This window comes from Hyperolius riggenbachi, chromosome 5 (genome assembly GCF_040937935.1).
Source record: "Hyperolius riggenbachi isolate aHypRig1 chromosome 5, aHypRig1.pri, whole genome shotgun sequence".
In the NCBI taxonomy this organism is placed as follows: domain Eukaryota; kingdom Metazoa; phylum Chordata; class Amphibia; order Anura; family Hyperoliidae; genus Hyperolius; species Hyperolius riggenbachi.
The window spans coordinates 251,835,346-251,861,901 of record NC_090650.1 but is presented as its reverse complement, the minus strand read 5'-3'; the positions used below and the strand labels follow the sequence as shown (position 1 = coordinate 251,861,901).

Below are 26,556 nucleotides of genomic sequence, written 5' to 3'. Positions count from 1 at the left end.
CGTGGGCACCGGCAGGCTGTGGCCAGCAGTGTGGCGTCCGATGACCAAATAATTAATCAGGGATATACCAAAGACACGGAAGATCAAAAATTGAAAAATTACTTTTTCTTTTTTATTTGCAAAAAGGTGCAGAAATATATACACAAAATCTTTAATCACGTAAAAAGTGCTTATGATTGATTGAAAAAAAGGCAACAACATCGATTTGTTTCGGGTTAGTAACCCTTCTTCAGGCCTTTAAATATATAGTGAACATCTGCACAGTTGGAATACAAGGTAGAAACTCATCTGGTCAAATATAAAGCCAGGGCAGACCACCTATAGATCAATGCAGGATCACAAGATCAAACAAAGAGCCGCATGGAGACCGGACATCCAAACAGGGTGGATGTTTGGATGTTTCTACCTTGTATTCCAACTGTGCAGATGTTCACTATATATTTAAAGGCCTGAAGAAGGGTTACTAACCCGAAACAAATCGATGTTGTTGCCTTTTTTTCAATCAATCATAAGCACTTTTTACGTGATTAAAGATTTTGTGTATATATTTCTGCACCTTTTTGCAAATAAAAAAGAAAAAGTAATTTTTCAATTTTTGATCTTCCGTGTCTTTGGTATATCCCTGATTAATTATTTAGACTTTGAGCTTGGTGTTTGTGGTGCACCTGCAGGGATTTTTTGTATGTTTTGCTTCTCCCAAATACACTAACTACTGGCGTCCGATGACCGGGAGAGTCCTCTCACTGGTGGGGGGCATGTCCGCTGTCACGACGTGCCTCTAGCGTGATGACGCGTTTCGGCATCCCTGCCTTCGTCAGATCACGCTAGGGCACTGGGCACGGGGGATTATGAATACAAAGTTACGCCCACTATGCGGGGATGGGTTACTGTGAGCGGAGGGTGGAGTTCCGCTTGAATGAGGTGGAGTTCCGCATGTGTGTGGGGGTGGTGTGGTGACGTCAAGCCGGTACTAGCCTCCGGGCCTGTGTTGTTAAGTCCCGCCTCTGGTTACCATGAGAGAGGCTGGGACGCTCATGTTAGAGATACACTGGCAATTATCCTTGTTACCACACGCGTGCATGCTGAAATAAACCGAGCCCGCACTCGGCACACTGTGTCTACCACATGAGTAGGGAGTTATACTGCCGTGGGCTTTTTATTATGTTCTCCAAAGCAGATCTTTACAAATAAAACGAAAGGGGAGGCTCACCTCTTGTTAGAATTTAAAAGGATATCAGAAGTTTTTTATATATATATAGTGAGTGATGAGCGCAACATATTAGCCTTATTTATATCTACTGAGGCTTAGTGTAGATGTTTATATCTCAATCCTCCTTGATAGGTTCATTCCAGTTAAGGAAAACAGTTTTTTTTATACACCTATATTAGGTCAGGGGTCCAGTATGGAGGGGGGGAAAGGAAATGGAGTGGGGGGGGGGTTAAGGAGGATGGTGGGGCCACTTATGGCCATATAGAACGGTACCTGGTATGTTTGTGTCTCCAGTGGCAATTGGGAAGGGAAGGCAGGGGCAGGGTGGGGAGGAAATGGACAGGACACAACCTGGCACAAACCAGCAGTGCCCACAGGGAAGGACAGAAGGGACAACAGGATCAGTTTGATGGTACAGTGGTTAGAAAAATGACAGGTCAGCAATAATTAAACGCAACATCACACATACATCATGTGTCTAGGGAGTGGGCGAGCAAACCTTAATGGCTACACTTAAACTGTAAGTCCTATACATTTCTACTAAACTTTAGTTACTCGCCACTCCCATTAGGACTACACAAATTTTAAATTATGCTGTGAGGAAAAAGACAAAATACAAATAGTCAGAATCATATTATAGTCAGCAAACATATCAATCTATCTCATATACAAGTGGCTATTTCAAGGCCCTCATTGGGTCCATTAGGGATCAAGGAATCTAGTTTAAAAATTTAGAATGTTTCCCTTTCACAGAGCCTTTTGAAACGTGCTCCTGTGTTCATATTTTTGGGGATAAATTCTAAACCAATAATGTTTAGGGTATCCACTGAACTGTCATGGTATTGTTTAAAATGTCGAGGGACACTATGTTTCTCGTTTCTTGCTAAAATGTTCCGTTTATGTTCTTCTAATCTTTGTCTCAGGGGTCTTGTGGTTCTACCTACATAAAATTTAGGGCAGGAGCAACTTAAAAGATAAACCACATATCCACTACTGCAGTTGATAAAATCCTTAATTAAAATGGACTGGTTGTGATTATCTTTGACTTCTTTTGCCCTATTACCCAAAAATGGGCAACACCCGCATCTTTTTATATTACAGCGGTAGTTTCCCTTCAAGGTGGGGAACATGCTGGGCTGTGGATCTGCGGGGCCTGGACGCGGAAGAGACCAGTACACAAACGCGGACGGCGGCATCACCCAGGGCGGAGAGGATACCGAGCGTGCGGCGGTGTGGACTCTGCAGATACATTGGGGTGAGCCTAAGCCAACCGGCCAACTGTACGGGGGAGAGCCCGTGGGAAAATACTGTATGCCTTGATGACATCTATCAATCTGTGAGTGCAATGGTTTTTTAAATTTTTTTTATTAAAGAAACAGTATCACACAATTTGAGGCATTTGTTTTATTGCGGTGTTAAGGGAACAAAAGATACCTGAAATAGAGGTGAAGAGGTCTGACACATTGCCAGAGTGGTGGGGGACGACCCGGGAACTGTCCCAAGGCTCCATTTGACCTATCAGCAGGTCATAGCACACGGTGAGTGTACCTCACTGGGGTGTGGTGAAGGCTTTACTGTCCATATAACCCACTCTTGGGAAGTGATATAAGGAGTAGTGAGAACTGTGAAGGAGGAGTGTAACAGCAATTCCCAGGGACGAGAGGACTCATGAACTGTCTGAACTGTTGTGCATTGTGCTTCCATATAAAGTTTTGAAGGACTCATGAATTGTACACCTGTGAATTGACAGCGGTGGGGTGGTCAAATTAACATATGATCTGAATATTGGGGGCTGTTTTCATTGTCACAATTTGGAATGTACATGTATTGAATGGCTTTGTAGTGGGCTGTTTTTGCATATTGGATGGTGAATTGTGTTGCACATTCAATTATGTCAAGGGGGACGGTAAAGGCATTGCCCATAGGTGCAGGGCCGCACTGAGAGCGCCAACCTCTGTATGTACAATTTGTCTTAAAAAGAACAGAGGAGGCGAACTAGTGGTGTACGGGCATAATCTAGCCATATCAACCATCCGTGTCGGCGCGAAGTGTGTCATCAGCGATATCTGTGGATCTGTTTGTCTGATATTACTCAGGGCAATAGCATTTTTTATGGACCTTCCTTTTTTAAAAATAACTCTAGGCCTATCTGGCATCAGGTTCCTCAGATGGGGATCTTGACAAATCAGCGGCCAGTTCCGCTCAATTATCTGTTTTATCTTTATAGATTCCTTATTATAGGTAGTGACAAAATGAATGTTACCTCCTCTTATCCCTTTATCCACATCGACAGTCTTGTTCTCTTTTTCCATCGATTTCGTTTTATATTCAGACATGGCTTTCTCTATTATAGGACGTTTAAATCCTTTTTCTATACATTTTTCGGTTAGTCTGACCCCGTTCCTCATAATCCTCTGCACACGTACAGTTCCTCCTTAGCCGACAAAACTAGCTTCTGGGTATGTTAGAAATCCATTTCTTATGATGGCAACTGGATGCGTGTAGATAGGAGTTCCCAGCAGTGGGTTTAAAATGGGTCCTGGAGCAAATTGCTTTATCTTCATTGATGAACAATTCCAGATCCAAAAATACAATATGATCAGCTGATAAAACACTAGTAAAGTGGAGACCAAACTCATTGCTGTTACACAATGTCACAAATTTATCAAACAATTCGACACTTCCATCCCAAATAATCAGGATATCGTCAATAAATCTCGTATATAGTATAAGATTCTTTGTATATGGGTTATTGAGCCAAATTGATTGGCTCTCCCAATATGCCATAAACAGATTTGCGAAACTTGGTGCAAATCCTGCACCCATCGAAGTGCCGCATGTCTGTAGGAAGATCCCATCCATATAGGTGAAGTAATTATGTGTGAGTGCAAATCGCACAAGGCCCAAAATAAACTGAGCTTGTTGTGATGTGACAGTACCGTCTCGTATCAGAAAATACTGTATTGCTGCAAGACCCATCTCGTGGGGGATACATGTGTATAAGGAAGTGACATCTAATGAGGCCCATTTATAATTTTCTCCCCAAGTATAATTGGCTAGTATGTCCAGAACATGTAATGAGTTTCGGGTGTACGCTTCAGTGGCCACGACTAGGGGCTGGAGGAAGTAATCAATGTAAGAGGAGACATTTGCCACTAGTCCATCCATCCCCGCCACAATGGGTCTACCGGGAGGTATATCAGCATTTTTATGCACTTTGGGTATATGGTAAAAATAGGGTATGGAGGGATGGACGGGGATCAAGAACTTTCTTTCAAAATCATTGACAGTTCCCAATTCAAAGGCCTTGTCAACAAGGTCTTTTAGCTCATCTCTATAAGTTTGCGTGGGGTCACTGGCTAGCGCCCTATAAGTGTTATGGTCAGACAATAGTCTTAGACCCTCTTCCTTATATTTATCGTAGTCCATTACCACAATCCACCCTCCCTTATCAGCTTGTCTTATAACTATCTGTTTGTTCTCAGCTAAATTTTTTAGGGCGTTTTTTTCTGATACATTTAAATTGTCATATTTATTTCGGACTGTAGATGATTCTTTGCACAAGTTTTTGAATTGTTCTAGTACGACCTGGTAAAATGTATTGATACTGTATATTGCCTCTTGGCATGGGTAGGGAACAAAATGGATTGTGGTTTAAAGGATGTGTGTTTAATTTCCTGATCAGGTAGAAGGTCCAACCAGTTAGTTGCAATGTCATGATCAGTGTTTTCGTCCATTAGTTCTATTAGGTCGCCTAATATCTCTGTGTCTATGTTGGTCAAATCATCAATTCGATTTGGGTTGATCCTTGCATCGTCACTAGTAATAGAAAGGTTTGCATTTTTGTTTTTTTCTTTTATCGAAAAAAATCTTTTAAGTGTCAGTGTGCGAATGAATCTATGAAGATCCTTGAATAATTGGAACTCATTAGGTTTAGTAGTTGGAGCGAAGTTTAATCCTTTTCTTAGTAATGTTAGTTCACTCTCTGCAAGAATGTGTGAAGAAAGATTAAAGATCTTTATGGTGGAATGACTATTCTCTAGTCTTTGCTTTCTTTCCTTTCTTTCTTGGATCTCTCTACCTCCTCTGCAATTTTTAACTTGCGCATATTAAACTTTCTTATGGTTTTACACTATGGAGCTTGCTTAAAAAAGGTTTTGGTCTGCAAGCTGTCACCATCCTTGAATATCTCCAGAATGAGGAAATGTATTTTTTCATAATCTGATTCTGCACTAAGTTTAATTTTTAAAGTGTTGTTATTCAGATGGGATACAAATCCATTAAGTGCCTCCTGGTTCCCATCCCAGAATATGATAAGGTCGTCTATGTAGCGATACCATAACCTTACATTACTACCCATATTACTATCCAATATTTGCTTCTCCTATTTAGACATAAAGAGATTTGCGAGGCTGGGGGAAAACCCCCCCCCCATGGCACAGCCTCGTATCTGCACATAATAATCACCTTGATACCAAAAGTAATTTCTTTTTAAAGCAAATTCTAGTAGCTCCAGTATAAAATCCACCTGTGGTTTCTTTAAATTCTCATTGATATCCAGATAGTACCTGCTAGCTTCTAAGCTTTCTCTATGTGGAATATTTGTATACAACGTGGTTACATCCGCCGTAGCCATCAGATAGTTACCATCAAAAGTGAATTGGTTTAATATTTCCAGAGTGTGCTTAGTATCTTTTAGTGTATAGGGTAAATCCCTCACAGCCATCTGCAAGAAAAAGTCTAAATACTTACCAAGTCTGTGGGTTAGAGACCCTATCCCGCTTATAGGACGGCCTGGGGGTTGCTCTCTATTTTTATGTACTTTCGGGCCCTGGTAGATGATAGGAATTTTTGGTGCTGAAGGTATTAAATATCTGAACTCCCGGTCAGTCAGCACTCCTTTATCCAGTCCACTTTGTAATATGCTCACCAGTTCCTTCATATACTCCTTTGTTGGATCCCCTCCGCGGTCTCTTGTAAGTGAGTTCATCACTCACTAACCTTTTTAATTCACAATGATACTGTTCCTTATTAACCTCCTTAGCGGTAACCCCGTGCTGGACACGGGGTAAGCCGCGCAGGAGGATTTCTCAGGCCCCGCTGGGCCAATTTGCATATTTTTTTTTTAATACACGCAGCTAGCACTTTGCTAGCTGCGTGTTACTTACGATCGCCGCCGCCCCGCGCCGATTCGCCGCTACCCGCCGCATCAGAGAGTGCCCCCCCCCCCCCCCGAGACCTGTGCGGTGCCTGGCCAATTAGTGCCAGGCAGCACTAAGGGGTGAATCGGGACTCCCTCTGACGTCGCGACGTCGGTGACATCATCGCGGCTATCGCCATGGCGACGGGGGAAGCCCTCATGGAAAACCCGTTCAGAACGGGATTTCCGGATGGGCATACGCGCCGGCGGCGATCGGTGCGTACGGGGTGGCGCCGCAGGGAGGGGGGAAGCATGTAGCTAGCGCTAGGCTAGCTACATGCTAAAAAAAAAAAGTAAAAGGCCGCAAGGCCGCAGGAATCATACCGCCAGGGATGTTAAGGACCACCCCCCTTATCTGCGGGCCGCACTACCAGGTTTCTTCTTATTTCAAACACTTCCATTCTTCCGCTGCTAGCAATGCGTTACAGTGATAACAACAAAATGTAAACCAAAAGCACACTGCGCTGCGGATTCTTAGAAAACAGATACAATCACAAGAGACCTTGTCTCTCCAGATGCAAGCGCGCTATTGTTAAAGCCACTGTTTGCCTCTATTAACAATACCCAGAAAAGGACAACAGCACTGCCTGCTAAGTGCTTGCTCCAAGCTGAGCCAATCAGTGTGATTCAATACACAGTCAGATTCACCACAAACGGTTTCCACAGTTCATCAAATTAATACATCAGAGTATTCATCCACTGTGTTATAGCTTCTTGATCCTTCAGATAAAACATATGCCACACTCACCAGATCCCTTGACTCTAAGTGTTAGAGTCAAATGCGCCCCTTTTCCTGGCTGATGTCTGCTTAATCACCTCACACGCTTCCTGTCCAACAGCAGTTGTGCTCCCCCACTTCAGAGGAACACTCTCCTTTCAATTCCTCCGTTGTACCTCAAATAAAAGTGACACCTCTCATTGCGCAATGCCGTTTAATAAAACAAAGTATAAAACGATAAAACACTCACAAGCCTGGGGTGGGTTTCACAGCATGGAGTTTTAACTGGGCTCTCCCCCGTGTGCTGCTCCGGATCAGGGCTCAGTAAGCTACTCGGTATATCCTGCATTCAACCTCGCCGCAGCTCCTCCTCCTCGTACGTAGCTCCGCCTTACGCATTTCATACGTCAGTACTCATCAGGGGCTTGGAGATACGTACGTGCGTTGCCTATTTATATGATAAACAGTCCTCCTCTGGTGACAGACGGCTTAAGCAGTCAAGGCTGCCCCTGCCGGTCAGTGGGGAAAACCTTTAGACTAAGATTGTCCTACCGTGCTATGCCATATCTAAACTCCCTCTGCTGGCCATTGAGGGTAATCATTCCTCAGTAATATATCCTATATGCTCTCATGAGCTCCTCCTTGTGGCCAAAATGTATATTATCCTCAGCCCAGGAAGAGAGTCTGGTTATCACAATATCAATTAATATACATAATTAAAAAACATTAAAAGCTAAAAAAGCTAAAATAAAAAGCCAACAGGTACTATCTGGATATCAATGAGAATTTAAAGGAACCACAGGTGGATTTTATATTGGGGCTACTAGAATTTGCTTTAAAAAGAAATTACTTTTGGTATCGAGGTGATTATTATGTGCAGATACGAGGCTGTGCCATGGGGGCTGGGTTTGCCCCCAGCCTCGCAAATCTCTTTATGTCTAAATAGGAGGAGCAAATATTTGATAGTAATATGGGTAGTAATGTAAGGTTATGGCGTCGCTACATAGACGACCTTATCATATTCTGGGATGGGGACCACGAGGCACTTGATGGATTTGTATCTCATCTGAATAACAACACTTTGAATATTGAACTTAGTGCAGAACCAGATTATGAAAAAATACATTTCCTCGATCTGGAGATTTTCAAGGATGGTGACAGCTTGCAGACCAAAACCTTTTTTAAACCAACTCACCGGAATGGTTTTATTCCGGTCACAAGCTGTCACAATCCTAGTTGAATTAAGGCGGTCCCCAAGAGCCAGATGATGAGGTTGCGCAGAAATTGCTTGAAGGTCACTGACGATGTAGAACAGGCTAATGTTGTTGGAGATAGATTTATCGAGAAGGGGTATGAGAAAGGGGCTATTGATCAGCAAATTGAAAGGGTCAAAGAAATAAATAGAGAGTCTTTTGGGGATTAAGCAACAGAGAATGCTGATATAGACCCAAGGAGGCAATTCTCTTTTCTAACACAGTACAATGTACAGTATAGGGGTATGCAACGAATTTTTAAAAAGCACTGGCCAGTACTGAAAGAAGACACGGTACTAGGCCCAAACTTACCAGAAAATCCTATCTTTGTATATTGAAAAGCCCCGAACCTAAAACAATTGCAGGCACCAAGCTGTGTGGACCCCCTATTAACCAACAAAATAACCCATGGGGATTAGAAGGATTTTATCCATGCAAAAAATGCAGGGGATGCACTAAAGCCACCCCTGATAGATATAGAGAAATACCATCTCATGTAAATGGGCAGACATTCAGGTTGAGGGGGTTTTCAACATGTAACACCACACATGTAATTTGCATGTGGAAAACAATATATCGGAAGGACCAGCAGGACCCTGAAGAAAAGAGTGTCTGTACATATAGGCAATATTATAAGGGGATTTGAAGGGCACAGCATATCTCAGCATTTCAAAGAAAACAATGGATGTAACCCAAAACAACTAAGGTTCTGTGCAATACACAAGATGAAGTATAACTGGAGAGGTAGCAACAAATTTAGAGATATGGCCCAAAAAGAGATGGAATGGATGTTCAAGATGGAATCATTAACCCCTGGAGGGCTTAATATTGAGATAGATGTTAACTGTTTCATTAGTGATGATTAGCCAATAACCGTATAGGATATTGTGACACTAAGATGCTGCATCTGTACATTTTTTTTTTTTATTTTAGCTTTTAATGTTTTTTTAATTATGTGTATTGATTGATATTGTGATAACCAGACTCTCTCCGTGGGCTGAGGATAATATAGATTTTGGCCACAAGATGGAGCTCATGAGAGCATATAGGAGATATTACTGAGGAATGAATACCCTCAATCGCCAGCAGAGGGAGTTTAGCTATGGCATAGCACGGGAGGACAATCTTAGTCTAAAGGTTTTTCCCACTGACCAGCAGGGGGTGCCTTGACGGCTTAAGCTGTCTGTCACCAGAGGAGGACTGTTTAGCATATAAATAGGCAACGCAAGTACATAGCTCCGAGCCCCTGATGAGTACTGACGTACGAAACGCGCAGGGCGGAGCTACGTATGAGGAGGAGCCAAGAGGCGCGGCGAGGTTGAATGCAGGACATACCGAGCATCTTATTGAGCGCTGATCCGGAGCAGCGCACGGGGGAGAGCCTGGTTAAAACTCCATGCTGTGAAACCCACCCCAGGCTTGTGTTTTATCGTTTTATACTTTGATTGCGCAATGAGAGGTGTCACTTTTATTTGAGGTACAACGGAGGATTTGAAAGGAGAAAGTGTTCCTCTGTAGTGGGGGAGCACAACTGCTGTTGGACAGGAAGCGTGTGAGGTGATTAAGCAGACATCAGCCGAGCAGCCGGGGAAGGGGCTTTAAACCTTCCAAAGCACATTTGACTCTAGAGTCAAGGGATCTGGTGAGTGTGGCATATGTTTTATCTGAAGGATCAAGAAGCTATAAAGCCCCATCTACACGATACGATTCTTTATACAATTCTATTACGATTCTATTTACAAGGAATGAAGAAAAGAACGTATTTCCGGGCACCAATCGCTGAAGAAAGTCACCTTTTTATTGATACTCCCGACACCTTTAGTGATGCATACAAAAAAATCTAGCCTTACAGCTGTTTCACGGGATGACCCGCTTCTTCAGAGGCAGCAGATACAAATTATGGCATGCAAGGCAAAGTATATCTATACACATAAGCAATAGGTAGGTCTTACCCCACGCTGCAATCGTCATCACTGCCGAGCGCGCGCCAGAATCTAGCACCGCCCTGAGCCGGTCAGGCCGCCTGCTGGAGGAGGCATGCCCCCTTGTCTGGGAGCGTGCAATGGGATTTCCCCAAGTGTCACGTGATACGCGTCACGTGAACCGCATACATCACATCCTCCGCTACTGGATTGGCTGCCGGTATCAGTGAAGAACACAGCGGCGCACAACGTTGCCTAGCAACGACGCACGTCAAGGGGGCACCTAGAATACAAAAACAGGAATAAAAACATTAGTTTAAAACGCAAGTACAGTGCAAATTCAATAAGAGTATCAGTTTGAGCTAATGAAAGATGCAATTGAGAAATGCATAACGGTATAAGCAGTAAAGACAGTGCGATAGTACGGGCGCATACCAGCAGTAAACAGGACCCCCAAACATATACACAAACCATGTAAAATTGAAACAGAAAAAGAGAAGGAAAAAAGGAGGAGCATTCACACAGACCGCATGGGTGATAAATAGCATGCTACAATTAACCGGAGCCATAATTATACATAAAGGGCAACAGTACTCCAAGCTAAAGTTACTAATGTTTATCAAGGAAACACCACAACTCGTTTCTTTCATTGAGGCCCATCCTCCCATATGCCCCTGTAAGGGAGATTAGTCTCGCTTCCTCTCTCCTCAGGGACTGATCTCTAGACCCCCCTCTATGTGGACAATGGACCACCTTGAGGCCACAGAATCTAAGGCAGTCAGCATTGTCTGCATGGACGTCCCTGATGTGGGCAATCAGTCTACTAGCACCTTTCCCGGTCTCTATGGATTTGTAGTGCTCCTGGAATCGGGTTTTCAAAGGACGAGTAGTCTTGCCAATGTAGAACCTCATACATGGGCAAAACACGACGTACACGCCAAATTCAGTTCCGCAATGTATACAGTCTTTGATTTGGATAGTGTATCCACCTAACTGTATACTTTTGCACGGCCAAAATTAATGACAATGACAACAATTATGGCAACGAAAAATTGCTTTTTGGCCTTGCCTTGGTTAACTAATTGGGTTCACCGAGATCTTTAAACTCGCTCCTAACCAATCTGTCACCGATCGTCGGTGCCCGACGGAAAGTCACCATCGCTTTTTCTGCCAGGCGTTTTTCCCAATGAGGGCGAGTACGAAGTTCAACCCAATTCCTGGAAATAACACTACGGATTCTTTCTGCCATAGGTGAAAAATGAAAAACATCCCTATCGCCACGCCATTGTGTCCTGGTATCGTTATGTGGACGATGTGCTTCTTGTGTGGGACGGGAGTGAGTCCCTGTTTCAGGAGTTCATTGAATGGTTGGGGTTGAATAACCTCAATATGTGATTCACAGGAGCATGGGGGGGTTCAAAGATGGAATTCTTGGACTTGGTCATTTATGTGGAGGAGGGGCGTCTCTTGTCCAAGGGTTTTAGAAAGGCCACTTCCACTAATTCCATCTTGGTTTTTAACAGCTATCATCCCAGCCATGTTTTGAATAGTATTCCATATAGTCAGTTTCTCCGATTAAAAAGGAACAACGGTAAACAGGATGACTTTATTTCCCAAAGTAGGGAACTTGGATACAGACTCTTAAATCGGGGGTATCCTCTCTCTCTACTTATCGAGGCCTTTAACAAGGCCGACGGTCGTGGACGAGAGGAGATCTTAATGCGAGGTACTGGCAAAAAGAACAAAAATAATCTATCCAGTGGTTCTAGCCCTCTGTCAAAAAAGGCCAACACCCCCTTTGTTTTTGATTTTTCACCTATGGCAGAAAGAATCCGTAGTGTTATTTCCAGGAATTGGGTTGAACTTCGTACTCGCCCTCATTGGGAAGAACGCCTGGCAGAAAAAGCGATGGTGACTTTCCGTCGGGCACCAACGATCGGTGACAGATTGGTTAGGAGCGAGTTTAAGAATCTCGGTGAACCTAATTGGTTAACCAAGGCAAGGCCAAAAGGCAATTTTCGTTGCCATAATTGTTGTCATTGTCATCAATTTTGGCTGTGCAAAAGTATACAGTTGGGTGGATACACTATCTGCAATGATCCGCTCAGCTGGCTGCACAGGCAGACAGCTGTTTGACCATTCCTTATGTCTGAGGGATGCAGGTTTCTGGAAAAGAGACCTAGCTTCATCTTGCAACTTTCAGAGTTGCTTTGCTGAGGGATTTGCATACATGCAAATTGCCCAGCTGTCTCCTTTGAGGGCTGGCAGTATAAAAGCCTTCTGCTCCCAGAATGCTTTGCTGGTCATAACGGTTTGTTAATACACTCCTGGAGTGTCAGCCTTCCCTGTTGGATTGTTAAAGTTATCTTAGAGTATTTCTGGGGGCTGTATTAGACACCCCTCTAGTTCAGTCAGGTTGTATTATTTGTATTGCCTGTTTTGTCTGTCTGGGGGTGCTAACCAGAGCAGCGGTTGCTATTGGTAGCTCCTTATGTTCATCTGCTTGGATCGCACTTGCCTCTAGCGGTAGCGGCTGTGGATCCTTCTGATCTGTATTCTTGGAGGGTAAGCTTGAGCAGCAGTTGCTACTGGCTACCTCATCTTGCTGTACTTGGATCGCACTCGCTCTGGCAGAAAGAGCAGTGGATCCTGCTAACTCTGTTTCCCTACTTGGTTCGCACTCGCTCTGGCGGAAAGAGCAGTGGATCTTTCCTATCCTGTTCCTGAACCCGGATCACACTCGCTCTGGCGGAAAAAGCAGTGGATCTTTCCTATCCTGTCCCTGAACCCGGATCGCACTCGCTCTGGCGGAAGAGCGGTAGATCGTATCTCTCATATTTCTGTTTTTCGTCCGTCTGTCTGTCTTGTCTGATACGAACACTTGCTGTAGGCTCGGTGAGGTAACCGTTAAGCAAGCGCTCGCGTTCTCTGTTTCGTGTTTGTGTGTCGGTGGTTAGTTAGGGTGGCGTGCTTGTCTCTGTTGCGCTTAACGTGCGGAGACCGCGCTATAAACGCGTTCACTGTTGCGAATGAGTGCGGTGTTCGCTTTTAGTTAGCGTTTGTTATTTTCCTTATCATTCTCATTGTATGATTTGCTGTGCCTTTGCTCTGCTCCTGGGTTTACCTCTGCTTAGTCTTGTGTCACCTCTGGCAATCGCCTCTCGCGATTGCGTTCCTACTCTGTTTCTGCTGTTGTGTGTGCGTGACACACACAACAGCAGAAACAGAGTAGGAACGCAATCACGTATCACGTGACGCTTGGGGAAATCCCATTGCATGCTCCCAGACAAGGGGGCGTGCCTCTTCCAGCAGGCGGCCTGACCGGCTCGGGGCAGTGCTAGATTCTGGCGCGCGCTCGGCAGTGATGGACGATTGCAGCGTGGGGTAAGACCTACCTATTGCTTATGTGTATAGATATACTTTGCCTTGCATGCCATAATTTGTATCAGCTGCCTCTGAAGAAGCAGGTCATCCCATGAAACAGCTGTAAGGCTAGATTTTTTGTATGTATCACTGAAGGTGTCGGGAGTATCAATAAAAAGGTGACTTTCTTCAGCGAGATTTTTCTAGTGCCGATTTTTCTTCACTCTTCACAAATACGATTCTATTTACGATCCGATTAAATCCAACATGTCCGATCAGGATTCAATTCAGTTCGTTTTGCCATTGTTTTTGCAATGGCAAATCGAATTGAATCGAATCCCGATGGGACATGTTGGATTTAATCGGATCGTAAATAGAATCGTAATAGAATCGTATAAAGAATCGTATCGTGTAGATTGGGCTTAACACAGTGCATGAATACTCTGATGTATTAATTTGATGAACTGTGGAAACCATTTGGGGTGAATCTGACTGTGTATTGAATCAGACCGATTGGCTCAGCTTGGAGCAAGCACTTAGCAGGCAGCGCTGTTGTCCTTTTCTGGGTATTTTTGTGTAGCTTGCCTATATTTAGCCTATACACATCTGTGCAGTTGGTCAATCAGATGCAGCGTGCCATGGGAAGTGCTGCCACCTCCTCCTGCTGTATAGAAATGTAAGGCCTTTTTCCACGAGCAGTTGATAAGCAGTAAAATGCCTCTCAAGCTCACAACTGCTTGCTGCTGCCTGGTAGGGATGATCAATGTTCCAAAATTATGCAAATTTTATGCAAATGTATGCAGTTTGGTCAATTTTCAATCAATTTAAACCTGGGTTTAAATTGACTGGTACATTTTCAAACTGGTTCATTTTTAAACTGTATATTAAACTGTATACACTTGCATGAACTCTGAACAATTTGCATATCTGTGATCATCCCTACTGCCTGGTGCTTGCTTGCTGAGCACACAGTTCAACTGCCCGTGGAAATGAGGCCTAAGTTTATTTATGGCTAGCTGCATCCATGTGCTATTTGTTTGCATTCCGTTTAAGGCCTCTTTTCCACGGACTGTTGAACTGTGTGCTCAGCAAGCAAGTTACCAGGCAGCAGTGAGCAGTTACAAGGCAGCAGCAAGCAGTTGGGAGAGTTTGAGAGGCATTTCACTGCCTATCAACAGTCCGTGGAAGAGGCCTTAATCTGAGTTTAGGGTTTAGTGCATAGTTTGCATCTGTTTTTAATACGCGTCCCCAGAGGTGCAGAGGCTGACCTCTAGTGCGCCTGTGCGAGCGCCACTGTCAATCAAGTCCAGGTTGTTTGTGATGTACTGCACAGGTGCAGTAGTTCTGCACAGCACACCGTGGACAACGTGGGCTTGATTGACAGCGATGCTTGCGCAGACATGGTAGAGACAACCTTGAGGTCGCCCTCTGCACCGGCGGGGGAACCCAGGAAAACGGCTGAGAGCAGAACTGCGGTGTGGGACATGTCAGCTGCAAGGGGCTGGAGGAAGCCCCGGGTAAGTATAAAAGAGGAGGAGGTTTTTTGACTGATGACTCCTTTAAAGAGACTCCGTAACAAAATTTTCATCCGGTTTTCTTCCATTCTACAAGTTCCAAAATCTATTCTCAAGTGTTCTGGCTTACTGCAGCACGTTCTACTATCACCATCTCTGTAATAAATCAACTTATCTCTCTCTTGTCAGACTTGTCAGCCTGTGTCTGGAAGGCTGCCAAGTTCTTCAGTGTTGTGGTTCTGTGATGCATCTCCCCTCTCCAGGCCCCTCTCTGCACACTGCCTGTGTATTATTTAGATTAGTGCAGCTTCTCTCTGCTCTATTATCTTTTACAAGTTGGATAAATCCTCCTCTGAGCTGGCTGGGCTTTCACATACTGAGGAATTACATACAGGCAGAGCTGTCTGCACTCTGCAGGAAGAAACAGCCTGACACTTCAGTGGAAGATAGCTGCAGGGGGAAAGAAACACACAAATGTTCTTTTGAGATTAAAAAGGAAGGGTGTATACAGCCTGCTTGTGTATGGATGTATTTTCTATGTGTGGACATACTGTACATCAACCTACTTCCTGTTTTGGTGGCCATTTTGTTTGTTTATAAACAAACTTTTTAAAACAGTTTTTAACCACTTTTAATTGCGGCGGGGAGCAGCGAAATTGTGACAGAGGGTAATAGGAGATGTCCCCTAACGCACTGGTATGTTTACTTTTGTGCGATTTTAACAATACAGATTCTCTTTAAAGGATACCCGAAGTGACATCCGATATGATGAGATAGACATGTGTACGTACAGTGTCTAGCATACAAATAACTATGCTGTGTTCCTTTTTTCTTTATCTGAAAGAGTTAAATATCAGGTATGTAAGTGGCTGACTCAGTCCTGACTCAGACAGGAAGTGACTACAGTGTGACCCTCACTGATAAGAAATTCTAACTATAAAACACTTTCCTAGCAGAAAATGGCTTCTGAGAGCAAGAAAGAGATAAAAAGGGGAATTTCTTATCAGTGAGGGTCACACTGTAGTCACTTCCTGTCTGAGTCAGGACAGAGTCAACCACTTATATACCTACTATTTAACTCTTAAGGGCAGCACGGTGGCGTAGTGGTTAGCGCTCTTGCCTTGCATCGCTGGGTCCCCAGTTCAAATCCCAGCCAGGTCAACATCTGCAAGGAGTTTGTATGTTCTCCCTGTGTCTGCATGGGTTTCCTCCGGGCACTCCGGTTTCCTCCCATATCCCAAAAACATACAGATAAGTTAATTGGCTTCCCCCTAAATTGGCCCTAGACTACAATAAATACACTACACCAGTGTTTCTCAACATTTTTTTGGTATGTACCCCCTTTAAAACCCATGTACTCACCAAGTACCCACTGGCATAGTAACCATTATGACAAGTACCCCTTAACAAATATATATTGAATCGTAGTGCATGATAATGGTTCTAAACAACGTCCAAGTATTTACTATTGCTTTTAATTAGCTAAAATACTAATTTGGTGTTGTTTAAATAAGATTTATAATTTTCTCTAAATTGGTTATTCTTGGTTAAAGGGAACCTTAACTGTGGGGGAAAAAAAATTCACTTACCTGGGGGCTTTCCCAAGCCTCCTGCAGCCGTCCTGTGCCCGCACCGGTCTTTCGGTGCCCTCTGGTCTCTCTCCGCGGCTAAGTTTCATTTTCGGTCGACTGCCAGTCGTCCTCGGGCAAAGCGTCCTCTTCCGCATTCCCCGTTGTAAAGAGCCGTAAAGCGTGTCCGCATGACGCGTCTTGTCTATCTCATCATGTCACTTCGGTTATCCTTTAAGGGCTCATTCACAGTAGTAAAAGCTTTAAAATGCATATATTTGTCAGTGAGTTTGTGCATTTCGTTGCATATTTCTATAAGTTTCTACAAACTTCACTGCATTGTCAAAACACTGAACTGACGTAGAGAAAACAGAAACTAGCTGATTCAACTGGGCACATCATGCATATGTGCATGATCCATGCACTGAAATGCACATAGCATGCTTTTCTAAGCATTTCCATTAATTTTAATCACTCAGTCCCAATGAGTTGAAGTGCACTGCTCAGAAACTCACTGCTGTACTGTGAATGTTAAACCGAAAGTCTATGGACCTTCATGTTACAATGTTTAAACACTTGACGACTGCCCACTACCGATGGGCGTCGACAAAGTGGCACCCCCAGGACTGCCTAATGCCGATCGGCGGCAGCACCTGGGGGACTAATTAGCCGGGGATCGCGCGCATAGATGCGCGTGTATCCGCCGGCATTAGGCTCCGCCCACCCGTGACGCCAACCCACCGGCTATTTAGAAGCGCCAGTGGGTTGTTAACCCCCGATCTGCAGCATGCAAAGTGTATAATACACTTTGTAATGTATACAAAGTGTATTATACAGGCTGCCTCCTGGTGGTCCCAGTGATCGAGGGACCACCAGAGCAGGAGGCAGACCCCCTAGTAAGCACAACAGAACACTGATCCTGCCTCCACTACCCCCTGATCACCCACAGCACACCTCAGACCCCCCCCCCCCTGATCACCCCCTCAGACCCCTGTTTGCACCCAATCACCCCCCTAATAACCCATCAATCACCCCCTGTCACTATCTGTCAACACTATTTTTTAGATTAGGTCCTAAACTGCCCCCTGGGGGCTCCTGATCACCCCCCCCCCCACATCCTCAGATCCTCCCCAGACCCCCCCCCCCCCCCCCGTGTGTACTGTATACATCTATTCTCCCCTGTAATCACCCACTGATCACCTGTCAATCACCCATCAATCACCTCCTGTCACTGCCAACCATCAAATCAGACCCTAATCTGCCCCTTGCGGGAACCCAATTACCCGCCCATACCCTCAGATTGCCCTCAGACCCCCCCCCCCCCGATCACCCCCCCAGTGCACTGCTTGCTTTTATTGTCCCCTCTAATCACACCCTGATCACCTATCAAAGACCCTAATCTGCCCCTTGCGGGCACCCAAACACCTGCCCACACTCTCAGATCGCCCTCAAACCCCCCCTGATCACCTCCCCAGTGCATTATTTACATCTGTTCTCCCCTCTAATCAACCTCTAATCACCCATCAATCACCCCGTCACTGCTACCCATCATACTCATCAGATCAGACCCTCATCAGCCCCTTGCGGGCACCCAAATACCCGCCCACACCCTCAGATCGCCCTCAGACCCCCCCCTGATCACCTCCCCAGTGCATTTCTTGCATCTATTCCCCCTTCTAATCACACCCTGAGACACCCATCAATCACCTCCTGTCACCCCCTAGCACACCTACCCATCAGATCCGGCCCTAATTTTCCCCGTGTAGGCTCCTGATCACTCGGCCAAACCCTCAGATCCCCCTCAAACCCTCTTCCAATCACCTCCCCAGTGCATTGATTGCATCTATTCTCCCCTCTAATCACCCCCTGAGACACCCATCAATCACCTCCTGTCACCACCTGTCTCCCCCTAGCACTCCTATCCATCAGATCAGGCCCTAATCTGCCCCCTGCGGGCTTCTGATCACCCGGCCAAACCCTCACCCGCCCCACCGCAGTGACAGAATTTTTTTTTTTTCTGAACACTGCTGGTCTCTACAACTTAATTGTGGCTGAGACCAACCGTTATGCCACACAATACGCAATCGCCAATCCAAGAAGCTACCATGCCCAGCTTTTTCGGTGGAAACCACTCCAATTTTCCAAACGTAACATTTTTTGGGGCCTTCTCCTTAACATGGGTCTTGTCAAAAATAATGTATTGGGTCTTATTGGTCTACGCACCCAATACATCACATGCCCATGTTCTCTGCTGCCATGTCCAGGTCACGATTTGAGAACATCCTGCGCTTCCTGCACTTCAGTGCCAATACATCCTGTCATCTAAGAGGCCACCCTGTTTATGACCGGTTCCACAAAATTCGTCCCCTCATAGACCACCTGTCATCAAAATTTGCAGATGTTTATACCCCTGAACAATCATTTTGAGGCATTTGGTTTCCAGACTACTCCTCACAGTATTGGGCTCCTAAAATGCCAGGACAGTATAGGAACCTCACAAGTGACCCCATTTTAGAAAGAAGACACCCCAAGGTATTCCGTTAGGAGTATGATGAGTTCATAGAATTTATTTTTTGTTATAAGTTAGTGGAAAATGACACTTTGAAAAAAACCCAATAAAAATCAATTTCCGCTAACTTGTGACAAAAAATAAAATCTTCTATGAACTCACCATACTCCTAACAGAATACCTAGGTGTGTTGTCTTTCTAAAATGGGGTCACTTGTGGGGTTCCTAAACTGCCCTGGCATTTTAGGGGCCCTGAACCGTGAGGAGTAGTCTGGAAATCAAATGCCTCAAAATGACCTGGAAATCCTAAAGGTACTCATAGGACTTTGGGCCCCATAGCGCACCTAGGTTGCAAAAAAAGTGTCACACATGTGGTATCACCATACTCAGGAGAAGTAGTATAATGTGTTTTGGGGTGTATTTTTACACATACCCATGCTGGGTGGGATAAATAGCTCTGTAAATGGACAATTGTGTGTAAAAAAAACAAAACCAAAAATTGTCATTTACAGAGATATTTCCCCCACCCAGCATGGGTATGTGTAAAAATACACCCCAAAACACATTATACTATTTCTCTTGAGTACGGCGATACCACATGTGTGACACTTTTTTGCAGCCTAGGTGCGCTAAGGAGCCCAAAGTCCAATGAGCAGCTATAGGCTTTACAAGGGTGCTTACAATTTAGCACCCCCCAAAATGCCAGGAAAGTAAACACACCCCACAAATGACCCCTTTTTGGAAAGTAGACATCCCAAAGTATTCAGAGAGGGGCATGGTGAGTCCATGGCAGATTTAAATTTTTTTTGTCACAAGTTAGCAGAAATGGAATTTTTTTTTTATTTTTTTTTGTCACAAAGTGTCGTTTTCCGTTAACTTGTGACAAAAAATAAAATCTTCTATGAACTCACCATGCCTCTTAGTGAATACTTTGGGATGTCTTCTTTCCAAAATGGGGTCATTTGGGGGGTATTTATACTATCCTGGAATTTTAGCACCTCATGAAACATGACAGGTGCTCAGAAAAGTTAGTGATGCTTCAAAATGGGAAAATTCACTTTTTGCACCATAGTTTGTAAACGCTATAACTTTTACCCAAACCAATAAATATACACTTATTGGATTTTTTTTTATCAAAGACATGTAGCACAATAAATGTGGACAAAAATGTATATAGAAATTTTACTTTATTTGAAAAATGTCAGCACAGAAAGTTAAAAAAATAATTTTTTTGACAAAATTCATGTCTTTTTTGATGAATATAATAAAAACTAAAAATCGGACTTCCGGTTCCGGCGTCCTGGAGAGAAGCGGCTAGAGCTCGAGCTCCCGCAAACGGTCTCGCAGTGTGAAGTCTAACATACAGCTAAAGCGCCAAATATAGCTGGAAAAGTGAGTGCTCACGATCGAGAGACATTGGGGAGCAGTTTGCCTTCTGCCGATGGACCGTTACCTGACGTGCTCGGAGTCCCGGGAACACGCAGCCACTAAGCCAGCTAAAGATGGTGCCAAAGGAGAAAGCTAAAGAAGGCAGCCGACAGTCGCGGTCCTGTAAGCGAAACACCGAGGGCAATACAGACTGGACCGAGGACAATAAGTCACAAGGAAGGGATTCAGACTCTGATGATGCCTCAGAACGGGGTGAGTGTAACGCCCGCTATGCAAAAATAGCCAAAGCAGTCGTCACACAACTTAGGCCTGACCTAGAGTCAATGATCCAGGCTGCTGTGACGCAATCACTGAAAAAGGTGCACAAAGATACCCAAGAACACAATACCTGAATCACACAAGCTGAGTATAGAGTTTCCACACTAGAAGATGATCAGCAAAAGCAGAAAGAGTCCATTAATACACTTTTAAAGGGATACTGTAGGGGTGTTGGGGGAAAATGAGTTGAACTTACCCGGGGCTTCTAACGGTCCCCCGCAGACATCCTGTGCCAGTGCAGCCACTTCCCGATGCTCCGGCCCCGCCTCCGGTTCACTTCTGGAATTTCAGACTTTAAAGTCTGAAATCCACTGCGCCTGCGTTGCCATGTCCTCAATCCCGCTGCTGTCACCAGGAGCATACTGCGCAGACACAGACCATACTGGGACACAGACACAGACCATGCCTGCGGGGGACCATTAGAAGCCCCGGGTAAGTTCAACTCATTTTCCCCCGACCCCCTACAGTATCCCTTTAAAGGAGAATAAAGAAATGCATGACAAATTGCAGGATTTGGAGAGTAGGTCACACCGCAGCAACCTACGGGTAGTGGGGCTGCCAGAATCATACACAGCGGCAATCCTGCCTAAGTTCTGCGCAGGAACTATCCCTGAACTCTTAAGCCTAAATGGCCCATTTAAAGTTCAGCGAGCCCATAGAGTGGGACCCCCACAAGCATCAACAAATAAAGGTCCTCGACTAGTGATGGCAAAGTACCTGGATTACGCCGAGAAGTCTGCCATTCTGACAGCTTTTCACCAAAATGGCCAGCTTTTGGAATATGAAGGTCACAGGATCAGACTTTTTAATGATTTTTCCCTGGAAGTGTCCAAACAGCAACAAAAATTCAATGCCTCTTGTGCCGAATGTGTAAGACGTCAGTGGAAATTTACACTACTATACCCAGCTATTCTAAAAGTTACTGACGATCAAGACGAAACTCATACTTTCAAAAATGCACAAGATGCTGATCGATTTTTTTTTTAAAGTGCTAGCTACCACACAACCGTCATCTCCTCCAGGAGAAACAGAAGAAAACGAGGAGGACTGATCGCTGCAGGTGACATTCACTCCTCTCCTACTTTCGAGCAAAATTTATGGCGCTGACAGCTTTTATCAATACCCTCAAGATGGGAGAAATGCTAGTCAGTTAATGATTACTGTGGGTATTGTAGTCCCTTACACACTCCAATGAGTTCTGGGTCACCATTAGCTTGCTGGTTAGTCTGTGCCTTTCGGTGTTACAAGCCCTACTGCATAGAGCCAAATTTATCCATGCCATGCACTGATGAGGATCAAACAATCCGAAACAGTCTGTATGCATGTTGGATTATTATGGCTCTGTATAAATTACCAAGCTGACACATCATTGCATTCCAGCGGTTCTGGAGGTGTGTTTAGCTTCTAAGGGTACAATGGTTAATTTGCATATATTCAGCCGTGTTGCACAGGGAGACATCTCAAGCTCATTCCAACCTGAATTATCACAAATTCTTTCTGTTTTAAGAAAGCAAACTTTTGTTTTTCTTAACATCTTAGTAAGGGGGCTTTTAGGACCATTGTAGTCCCTTACACACTCCAATGAGTTCTGGGTCACCATGAGTTTGCTGGTTAGTCTGTTCCTACAATAAGACTGACACACTATCTGAGATCTGGAACTTTTATTTTCTAGCCCTATGCCTCCCCCTAGGGGAAAAAAATAAAAAATAAAAAGTGAAGACGCTTTGTTTTTGTTTTTCTGCTCTTAAAGGAGTACTATCGATTGAAATGACTTTTTTTTTTAATACTCTATATTAGTGTACACATTACCACTAGTGCTAGGGGCACTTTATTTATTCACCCAGGTCTCTCTCACTATCCCTGCTTAAAAATTCATTTCTCACACAGCTCATAGTAGTTTGGGTCACCCTGAGCTGCTTGGTTACTCTGTCACACTGCTCACAAATATATTTCACTGTGTCACTCACAGCATGCAGCAGACCTGAGGAGAAATAGGCTGATCTGAGGTGGTAACAGGTAACTAAATGAGCTGGAATATTGCTGGAATATAACTAGCTATACCAGGAGTCTGTGTTTACACTCAGACTGGCTGCCTGCTTGAGGCGATTCACTCCAGGCTGCATCCACTTTACAAGCTGCTGAGAGGGGCAGACCACTGTCTACAATTAGCATTATTAGTATCTTTATCAGTAAAGAGAAGCAAAGATAATAAACACACATTGCTAGAATCTTTAACCTCTTACCACCATATTAACAAGATTCTTTCAGCAAGGTGATAATTAAACTATAAACTGAGGAGTTGATAGCATCTCCCCTTTGCAGAGACATGGTCTAGCCCTCTGGGAGCTCAGTATTAGATACATTTGTATCCAACACTGACGCCAAAACTGACCGAGGATTTTACAGCTGAGAGGAACAGCTGTGTGAGGAATCAAATTGCTCCTAGTACTTGCCCTAATGTGTGCTACAACATACAGCATTTAAAAATAAATGCATACATCGATAGTATTCCTTTAAGCATCTCAGTTTTGTTTTTTTTACCATTAAGATCATACACTTTATATCATAAGAAAGAAGTTAGAAGATGCAGAAAAGGGGTTATACCCACATGCACTGTTTGTGGGTGGGGAAAAAAGTCACCGTCCTATGGGGTTATTTTTATGTATATGATTCTATGTCTTTCATGTAAAATGCAAATTCTTATCATATCTGGCCTGTACATTATAAAAATCACCAATGGGAATTTTTGTAGCTGGAACGTGAAGGGACTTAGATTTTACGCCACCTTAAAAAATTGAAAATAGACATAGCAATGTTACAAGAGACCCACTTAACAGCAGCTCAGCTACCATATTTGAAAAAACATTGGGTGGGACAGGTTTTGGGATCTCCTTCTTGTGGTAGGAAAGCGGGGGTAGTGACGTTAATACATAAGAATTTTAAGGGCACAATTCTAGATCATCAATTTGATGCTGGGGGCAGATGGCTAAGAATTTGCATGCAACTGGGTAAGGAAGTTATTAATGTTTTGAATATATACGGTCCAAATGAAGACAATGAAACGTTTCTCACAGAAGTTAGCACCCTAAAGGTAGCCATACACTGGTCGATTTGCCATCAGATTCGACCAACAGATAGATCCCTCTCTGATCGAATCTGACCAGAGAGGGATCGTATGGTTGCCTTTACTGCAAACAGATTGTGAATCGATTTCAGCCTGAAACCGTTCACAATCTGTGAATCTGTGGTGGTGCTGCCGCTACTTCCCCCTCCCCCCCCCCCCCCCCCCGCATACATTACCTTCTCCGGCCGGCGCGACTCCCCCCGGTCTCCGCTGTCTTCTTCTCCACTCCGGTGTGGTCTCCGGGTCCGGCAGGCTTCACTTCTTCCTGTCTGGGGGAAGTTTAAACAGTAGAGCGCCCTCTACTGTTTAAACTTCCTGCCGGGACAAGAAGCAGTGAAGCCTGCCGAACCCGGAGACCAGCGCGGAGAAGAAGACAGCGGAGACCTGGGGAGTCGTGCCGGCGGAGTGGATAATGTATTGCAGCTGTATTGCGTCGGTCGGCGGGCACTCGAACGCCGCTAGCGACATGCTCCCTACCCGCGGGCGATCGACGGTAATTTCCTGCACGGAGCGATCGACGGGACCGATCTATTTCGGGACGAAATAGATTGAAATTTAGCGTTAACGTTTTGACAGCAGATTCGATCCCAGTGATCGAATCTGTTGTCGATCGGTGGGGAAACGACCTAGTGTATGGCCAGCTTTATTGTAAGTGATACATCAGCAAGTTGGATAATGGGTGGTGATTTTAATACAGTAATAAACACCGGAGAGGACAGATCAGGTGACCGCAAAATACCGGTTCCATTTCAAAAAAAGTCAGATAGACTAATCTCACTCACTCAGGACATGCAATTGACTGGCGTATAGTGTATAACACACCCCTGCGATAGAACATACACCTTCCTTTCAGCTCCACATGATGTCTGGACTAGACTAGATATGTTCTTAGTCTCAAACAAAATCATGCAAAGAATTATAAACACAGATATAAAAGACATGGTCATTTCTGACCACACTCCAATCACTTTAACGCTACAAGAAATAATCCCTAGGGGTTCAGACATCATGTGGAGCTTTCCAACACAGCTGTACCAAGATGAACAATGCGCTAGCCTTCTGCAACAATGGTGGCTTGACTTCCATAAAAACAACAAAACTCATATTTCACAACCTAACCTGTATTGGGAAACCGCTAAAGTAGTGATGAGAGGAAGAATAATCTCTTACCTGGCAGGGAAAAAAAAAGAAGCTAATGATCAATACCTTAATGCGGTCAAAGAGGTTAGAGAGGCTCTGGTAAAGTTCCGGACCCTCCCTAACCAAGAAAATAGGCTCCAATGGGTCAAAAAGAAGTTAGAAGTCGATAAATGGTTCAAAAATAAGGAACATTTTAATGGGAAATCTGATTCAGAAGGTTCAGGAACAAAATGAGCAAAATGTTAAGCAATATTATTAAAGGCTCCAAACCATTCAGTAATATTCCCTCAATATTAGACGAGTCAGGCACACTACTAACCGATCCCCAAAAGATTAACGAGCGCTTCCAGAGATATTATGCCCGACTATATAGTGAAGAAAATAGTACACCTATAATCAACAACTATGAATCTCTAATACAAGAAGCTAAATTACCCTCATTATCAGAACCAGACCTACTGTTTCTTAAAGAGACTCCGTAACAAAAATTGCATCCTGTTTTTTATCATCCTACAAGTTCCAAAAGCTATTCTAATGTGTTCTGGCTTACTGCAGCACTTTATACTATCACTGTCTCTGTAATAAATCAATGTATCTTTCCCTTGTCAGACTTGTCAACCTGTGTCTGGAAGGCTGCCAAGTTCTTCAGTGTTGTGGTTCTGCTATGCACTCCCCCCTCAGGGGGGAAAGAAACACACAAATGATCTCTTGAGATTCAAAAGGAAGGCTGTATACAGCCTGCTTGTGTATGGATGTATTTTCTATGTGTGGACATACTGTACATCAATCTACTTCCTGTTTTGGTGGCCATTTTGTTTGTTTATAAACAGACTTTTTAACCACTTCGCCACTGAGGGGTTTTACCCCCTGACCACCAGAGCAATTTTCACCTTTCAGCGCTCCTTCCATTCATTCGTCTATAACTTTATTATTACTTATCGCAATGAAATGAACTATATCTTGTTTTTTTCGCCACCAATTAGGCTTTCTTTAGGTGGGACATTATGCCAAGAATTATTTTTTTCTAAATGTGTTTTAATGGGAAAATAGGAAAAATGTGGGGAAAAAAATAATTATTTTTCAGTTTTCGGCCATTATAGTTTTTAAATAATGCATGCTACTGTAATTAAAACCCATGAAACGTATTTGCCCTTTTGTCCCGGTTATAAAACCATTTAAATTATGTCCCTATCACAATGTTTGGCGCCAATATTTTATTTGGAAATAAAGGTGCATTTTTTTCAGTTTTGCGTCCATCCCTAATTACAAGCCCATAGTTTATAAAGTAACAGTGTTATACCCTCTTGACATAAATATTTAAAAAGTTCA

The 26,556-nt window shown here is 44.0% G+C and overlaps 1 protein-coding gene across 2 annotated transcripts in view; it reads right to left on the bottom strand.

Annotated features, from left to right (window-relative positions):
- The window catches only part of LOC137518657 (pyrimidine-specific ribonucleoside hydrolase RihA-like), a 286,828-nt gene that overhangs the window by 101,533 nt on the left and 158,739 nt on the right, over positions 1 to 26,556 (bottom strand). The window contains exon 1 of one of the 2 annotated variants that reach the window (XM_068236785.1): positions 10,334 to 10,352. The exons of the other annotated variant lie outside the window; for it this stretch is intronic. The gene's annotated coding sequence lies outside the window, so the exon portion shown is untranslated. Of the gene's footprint in view, positions 1 to 10,333; positions 10,353 to 26,556 lie in introns of those variants that run through there. 2 annotated transcript variants of the gene reach the window in all.